Source organism: Coenobita brevimanus, chromosome 55, assembly GCF_032717465.1.
Source record: "Coenobita brevimanus isolate Jiangsu-jjx chromosome 55, ASM3271746v2, whole genome shotgun sequence".
In the NCBI taxonomy this organism is placed as follows: domain Eukaryota; kingdom Metazoa; phylum Arthropoda; class Malacostraca; order Decapoda; family Coenobitidae; genus Coenobita; species Coenobita brevimanus.
Window position 1 is genome coordinate 9,182,612 of NC_137008.1, and position 8,007 is coordinate 9,190,618.

The 8,007-nt window shown below is 42.6% G+C and overlaps 1 pseudogene; it reads right to left on the bottom strand.

Annotated features, from left to right (window-relative positions):
- Window positions 1–1,399: 1,399 nt before the first annotated feature.
- On the bottom strand, window positions 1,400–1,518 carry LOC145401467 (5S ribosomal RNA; annotated as a pseudogene).
- Window positions 1,519–8,007: the final 6,489 nt, after the last annotated feature.

An 8,007-nucleotide genomic window follows, 5' to 3' on the forward strand; every position in this document is an offset into this window, starting at 1 on the left:
TGTAAAGTCTAGTTATATCCCAAATCATTATATAACTTATAAAAATCAGTATTAATTTAAGCCGTCCATGAGGAGATTAAATGTTCAGGGGAACAAGCAGTCACTCGGCAGGAAATTAAAACGTAGGCCTACCTCCAGCCAGCTGATGTCATCTTACAGCTGTCAAGTGTCAAAAAACAAGTCCGCCCTGCGGAAATCACCAATAATAAAGTTACGAGTGCTTTGCTTGTCCCCGTTTGTAATTCATATTTAAAGGTATGTGATGACAAAAATTACATTCTTATTATAATAGCCTATCATTATGCAGATCAGTAACTGCCAACGTTTATATTTATCATGCAAAACAAACGTAATCTTTCCTTCCACAGTGACCTCACACTCATGACAAAGGCCTGTTTTTTTTAATAGGTATACTGTATTTTAAAATATGATGGCCATATAATTAATGGTTTCCTAAATGAAAGGCTGTGGAAGTACCGACAGTGAGCGTGTATGCACAGTTCCGGGCTGCAGTGGTACACCCCTGCTCATTATGGAGAAAGAGAGAGGGACTTCGGAGACCAGCAGGGTTGTGAGTAGGGAGGGGAAGGTGCCTGTTTAATTTCGCGATACATTGCTTACGAAGATATTCATATGAGCAGCAGAAAAATCTACATTTGAAAACCGTCATCACCGTGGCTGTTCCTTTTACCTCCCCATGGACTCCGATTATAAGAGATTATATGAGTTATACAGTGATTTGAGATATATATTGTCGTACAAACTATAGTTCACTGAATATTGTACCTTATGTTTGGTGTCATTGTATGTGCCTACATTGCATTTGCCACAATTAAAGAAATAGTGATTAGGCTTCACTCGAAAGCGAGTATGCATCCTTGACTTCGACCTTTTGTGGCATCTATTTTATATTTTTATACCCTTTCTAATGTGCTAATGCCTTGAAATAATTTGGATTATTATAATCCTAATAATCAACATTATTGCAGAGAAAGTCTGGTCTATTTATGACCTGTCAACTCATTTAATACAAATATATGGGCAGCCATACGAACATTTTGTATGGACCAGTCAGCTGTTTTCAGCCACAGAAAGTGGGAGTGGCTTGTAGGCCATAGTAGCATAAAATCGGTATAATCAGTGCAATTCACCCTTAGACTTTATTACAAGACTTCATTCACCAGCAACTTAATTTCCTTACTCGTATGTTTTTGATCATCCTGATCTTAACCCCTACATTTTTAAAATTACATTTCATTTTGTCAAATGTTTCATTCATTCATTCATTCATTGCCAGACGCCATGTATCCCAAACGGGGTGGCCAAGGGCTTAGAGTTAATTGTTTTACGGGGAGGGGCACTCTCCACCAACCCCACTTGACATGTAGGGAGAACGTTGTGCCAACAGCATCTGGTGTTCCCAGGCGGTCACCCATCCAAGTACTAACCAGACCCAACGTTGCATAACTTCGCTGATCGGACGGGAAGCGGTGTACTCAACGTGGTATGGCCTTCATGTACGGTTTGAGCTATCAACATGAAACCTTCAGGGTATCAAGATATGGCCAAAATCTTGAATGAGTTCGAAATTGGGCAGTCGGGGTCAAGGCCAAGGTCACCAAAATGGCTGCCAAATGTCAACTAGTTTTTATCGCCCGCCTTTAGTACCATTATATCTCATAAACACCTTGTACTATCAAATAAATCCTTCAGGATAACAATCTATTACCAAAATCTTCCGGCCTCCCCCGGGGGGGCCGCCGCCCCCCGGGACCCCCCAGGGGGATCCTAACCCACTGCCACCCCCGGGGGGCACTCCACCTCACGCCCCCCAAGGGGACCGCGCTTGTAATTTGGCCAACAGCATATTCTGGCGGGCGGTTAGCATTCAGATCCCGAATGCTTTTCTTTCATTTATTTCAGTTGTAAATCATTCTGATAATACACAATGAAAACTAGGAATGACAAAATATTTTCAAATGAAAATATTTTGATTTTTCCTTGTATATGGAAACAAGTCCTAGGATTTACATTCATAGAAACAATGTTTACTAACGTGTATATTTACTACAGAACAAAAATCATAAGGAAAATACTCTTACACATACTTTTTTTTTTTTTTTTAAAATCAATGACAGGGATGCTTCTTCACTCCTGTGGCATGCTTCTCAAGCAGAGGTTTAATTTCCTTTTCCAAAGCAACCCGCATTGCCAAACCAACCTACTGAAATTTACATCTCCATGCCCGTAAAAAGCAATGAGATTACTAACCACTTCAAACGCATTTTTTTTTTTTTTAAACAAAGGAAACAATATTTAAACATCTGTCTAAATTAAGTCATTCAGCCATCAAGTTTCATTCACCCTTCATTCACCCCTCTAGTTTCATTCACCCCCAATATAATATAACTCATCCTTGTGTGAACCATTCACCAGTATAAGATGCATTAGTGTAAGCCATGAAGTAGACTTTTTTTTTCTTGTATAATAGGTCAAAAGTCAAGGTCAGAGCAAGATCATATACGCAACTAGTATTCTATTTAATTTTGAAATTTGTAGGCACGAATATAAAGTTTCAGTTTTGAGAATAATCACTCAAAGGTGAAGGTGACAGGGAAAGGTCAAAGGTCAATGTAACAGGGAGAGATTGGCTCGGTTGTGTTCTGATTTGAACTACACTTGATGGATGGATTTAAAATAAAACAAAAACAGTCATTCGGCTTTGAGAACAATTAGTCAGAGGCCAAGGTCACAGGGCAAGGTCAAATTTCAACTTGTGTGTATGTGTGTGAGGATGGAAACTACAATAATTTTGTTAGGATCAAGATCAAAACTGATGGATAAAACGAGGATCACCCTAGAGCTGGGGCGGGCAACCTTTTCAGAGCAAGGGCCAGATGAGACTTACAGGAACAGCCACGGGGCCGGACTTACAAATGAGAACATAAAAATGACTAAATACAAGAGTTTTATTAGAAAACATGAAAATCAGAAAGACGGTTGGTGTTGCTTGCCATAAAGAAATTATTCAATGTCGGCTTGATGGATGACGTAGACAACAGAAGAATGTCACTGAGGTGGGGGTTGGAGACCTGCGAGCGTACATGAGACTTCGTGTTCTCCATTTTGGGGAGCAGTTGTTCGCAACAGCTGTTCGCAACTTTTACATATTTTATATAAAAACAAACATAAAATGCTTAAATCCCAGTAATTAAACCTATATCAGCATATAAACTTCCACACTTGAAGGGGTGGAACATGTTTGAGCTCGCAGTTTAAGATCTCAAAATGTCTATGAACTTGAAAAGTACTACATACATGCCAGCACCCACCTTAAGTGTGACACATACCTCCTCTCAATGCGGAAGTCCTACGGACACTGGCGTCTGGCAGGATGGTGGAAAGATTGTATCGCGTGGAGTGAGGGGAGCACTGAGTTCCCAAATAGCATCTGCTGGCCATGTCAGAATTAAATTTGGTTTAGCTGGGGTTTCACGGGCTGGATTGCTATGCTCGTGTTGAGCGGGTTGACGGGCAGGACACTAGACCTTTGCAGGCCGGATCTGGCCCGCGGGCCAGAGCTTGCCTGCCCTTGCCCTAGAGGTTCACCTATTGTCTTTGAGGATTATAGGTCATGGGTCAGGGTGACAATACAAGGTCAACTAACAGTTTTTATTCCTCATACAGCCATCTTTTAAGAATGAGTTTAGGTAAACAAAAGAATAATAAACCGATCTGAAAACATTCAGTCGGAGGTAAAGGTCACTACAAAAGGTCAGATAACAAGGTCACAGGGGCAAGCACTCTAAGTTTTCATATGCGTTGACCCAAAGGTTTTGGAAGAGTTTCGGGCTGTTGTTTTTTTCAACTTGTCTGCCTGGCCGATCAACTATAACTGTGTCTGCATGGGCATCCCATTCAGTGGACCAATGTTCTCTTGTGCTGGACAGTGCCTCGCCACGGCAAGCTGCGGGGAAAGCTGGGGAGATTTGGTTGCCGAATGGACTCCACATTTACGTCTCCACCTGGTTAACAGGAGCACCATAACAAACTCCCACATCACCCCATTATTGGTTACCATTCAGCACTGTAAGTGGTTCCTTGGGTTCCAAGAACTTACTAGGAATGTTACTCCACCTATGGTAGGAAAAAAAATAAAAAATAAAAAGTGTCAGGAAGGATGAAAGAAGTAGGAATAGGGAAGGGTAGATTTATAAGAACGATAAAGGGTGATGAAAGAAGTAGGCAGCATCACATCATGTGAATGGATGATGGTCACTACCACCTTCCACCGAAGGTTTTGGGTTAAACAAGAATGTAGTATTTCGATTTGAGGATAATCTGTCGAAGCTAAGGTCACAAGGCCCTTAGACTGGCTGGTGCACCCGGGTGTTGGAATCTCTGCCTGCTGGTTCTTGTTTTTTTTTCTTTTAATGCCTGAGATCATCAGGAATTCACTTGCAAATGCTAGTAATACAGAATTTTGTTTTAGTCTTCTCACCAACGGATGATTTATCTGTCGAAAAACAAAAACATTACGAATGTAAATGGTAAAATATAGCCTTCATTATTTCAATCATTTTCAGTTCTTCCCAAACTAGAATATCTATCTATCTATCTATCTATCTATCTATTGCCAGACGCCTCAATCCCGTTTGGGATGGCCACAAACAAATCGCCTCCAAGTCGCCCTGTCCCCCGCCATTTCACTGCCCTGCTCCCAACTCACACACCCCTCTCTCATATACCTCTCCACCCCATCCCTCCATCTCATCCTCGGCCTCCCCCTCCCTCTTCCCCCCTCCACCTCACTCACATACACTCTCTTCGTCAATCTTTCACCCTCCATCCTCTCCACATGGCCAAACCACCTCAGTGTGTTCCTCATAACGCTTCCTATCATATCCACATCCACACCACAACGCTCCTTTATATCCTCATTCGTCAGCCTGTCTCTCCACGTGACTCCACAGGCTCCTCTTAAATAACTCATTTCCACTGCTCTCACTCTTGACTTGTGTCATTCCAACAATGTCCAAGCTTCACTTCCGTACGTTAGAGTTGGTATCACAATACTGTCATGTAGTAACTTTTTCACTTCCATGCTCACTTCCCTGTTTCTTATCACTGCTTTCAAAGAACCAGCAACCTTTCTTCCCTGCTGTACCCTTTCAAGCACTTCACCCTCCAAACCTCCATCCTTACTCATCACACTACCCAAGTACTTAAACGTACTCACATTTTCCAATTCCTCACCATCCAACCTCGCTGTACATTCACTAACTTCACCTCTCTCAAAGACCATCACTTTACTCTTCCCTACATTCACCTTTAGATTCTGTTTCTTACACACTCTCCCAAACTCATCCACCAAGCCTTGCAGCTCCCCTTCGTCTTCACTCAACAACACAGTATCATCTGCAAACAACAGTACAGGGAGTTTCCAAACACTATCCTCTCTCACCAGGGCCACTCCAACATCCACTACCCTACCTTGTACCTCTTTTATTACCCCATCCATGTACAGATTGAACAGCCATGGAGACATGACACATCCCTGTTTCAAACCAACTTTCAAAGAGAAAAATTCACTTAGTTCACCATCCACACGCACTGCAGCCTTCGCACCATCGTACATACTCTTCACAGCATTCAACAACTTCCCATCTACTCCATATATTCTTAACACTTTCCACAATCCTTGTCTATCCACCCTGTCATATGCTTTCTCCAAATCCATGAAAGCCCCATACAACTTCTTTCCCTTCTCTAGAAACTTTTCCACTAAAGATCTAAGAATGAATATCTGATCTACACAACCTTTCCCCTTCCTAAAGCCTCCCTGTTCTTCTCCAACTAATTTCTCTGTTCTTTCTCTAACTCTGTCTATAAGTATCCTACCATACACTTTTCCTATTATACTAAGAAGACAAATGCCCCTATGATTACCACACACTTCTTTTTCCCCTTTTCCTTTGTACAAGGGAATAATTATACCTGACTTCCAATCCTCCGGGACTCTACCTTCCTCCCAGGCCACTCTGCACATCTTCCACATCCATTCTACTACTATCTCTCCCCCATGCTTCAGCATTTCACCACACACTCCATCAATTCCTGGGGCTTTCCCCGATTTAACTTTCTTCATTGCTTCCACAACTTCTATCCTACTGATTTCTTCCTGTCTTCTCACCTCCCTCCTTCTCCCAGCCATTCCCCAGCCACCTATATTCCATTACTTCCATCCTCTACGTTCAACAATTCCTTAAAGTGTTCTCTCCATCTGCTCACTTTTTCTCCCTTCTCCACTAGTAATCTACCATTTTTATCTTTCATTCCCCTGCTAACTTCACTTCCACCCTGTCTTACTCTTTTCACTTCTCTCCAGAACATTTTCTTACAGTCCCTCCACTTTACACTCAAATTCCTTCCAAATTCCTCATCCACTCTCTTCTTACTCTCTCTTACTAATCTTTTCACCTCTCTCTTTCTTTCCACATATAACTGTCTCTTCCGCCTCTCAACTTCTTCCACGCCCCTATTTCTCATCCATTCATTGTATGCTTTCTTCTTTTGTGCCACAGCCTGTTTCACCTCTTCAGTCCACCACGCTGTTCCTTGCACCCCCCTCCGTCTTCTCTTCCTTCCACACACCACATCACATGCTGCACATATTTCTTCTGTAAATATCTTACACACACCTTCCACGTCTCCCATCTGCTCCAATTCATATTTGCCCAATCGTTCCTCCACTTCTCTCTTATACTCTGCCTTTTTCTCATCCTCTTGTAACCTTTCCACTCTCCTTGCAACTACTCCTTCCACTCGTCTTTCCCTTCTTCTATTCCTCCATCTTACTTGCATTCTAATTCTGGCCACCACCAAGTAGTGGTCAGAAAGTCCATTCCCCCAACCTCTATACACTCTTGCATCCTTTACACATCTTCGCATCCTTTCATCCACACACACATAATCAATCATTGCCTTCCTTTCATTCAGTTCACCACCCACCCTTCTCATCACTCGCCATGTATACCTGTGGATCATTTTATGCCTGAAGAGGGTATTGGCTATCACCAACCCCCTCCCAGCACAAATGTCCACTAACGCACTCCCATTCTCATCTATCTCAGCAGGCGCACCCCACTCACCAGCTATTCCATCCACCTTCACATTCCCAACTTTACCATTCATATCACCAATCAAAAACACTCTCTCATTCCTTCCAAACTTTTCCATGCACACTTCCACATTTGTCCAGAACTCTTCTCTCACTCTTCTAGCACGATCTTGCGTTGGTGCATACACACACACAATCGCCCACATTTGTATTCCAACTTTCAACTTTACCCACACAATCCTTGACCCAACTGATCCATACTGTCTTATGCTCCTCTTCCATCTTTTACTCACAACTATACATACTCCTTCCTTTGCCCTCTCATTCTCACCTACTCCTGCACATATACCCCATCCATACTCCCATTCTCTCACACTTTCTCCTCTCCATTTTGTTTCAGTTATTCCACATACATCCACTTTCGCACCCTCAAGCACCTGGACAATCTCTCTCTCTTTCACCTCATCATTCGCTCCTCTTACATTCCATGTACTCATTACCAAGTCCTTTGTCCGGTCCTGGGTCGTCATCGTTTGGTCAGTCCTTGTCCGAGGCTTCTTGTTTGTTTTTTTAGTTAGTTGTTTTCCGGGGAGGGGCACTAACCCTCCGCCAACACTTTTAGTCGCCTTTAACGACAAGCAGGGATACTGGGGGAATATTCTTGAAAACCCCCCTACCCCCAGGTAAGTAAAGCTGAGAGAGAGAGAGAGAGAGAGAGAGAGAGAGAGAGAGAGAGAGAGAGAGAGAGAGAGAGAGAGAGTACATAGACGAAGTATTTGAAAAGCTGCGGTAATAATGAATGGAACTGCGAAGGTACGAAGAGAGTAAAGATACAGAGAAACCAACAGGAATCGGGTAATGCCGAAAGTAAGTGAAAGTGCAATGAA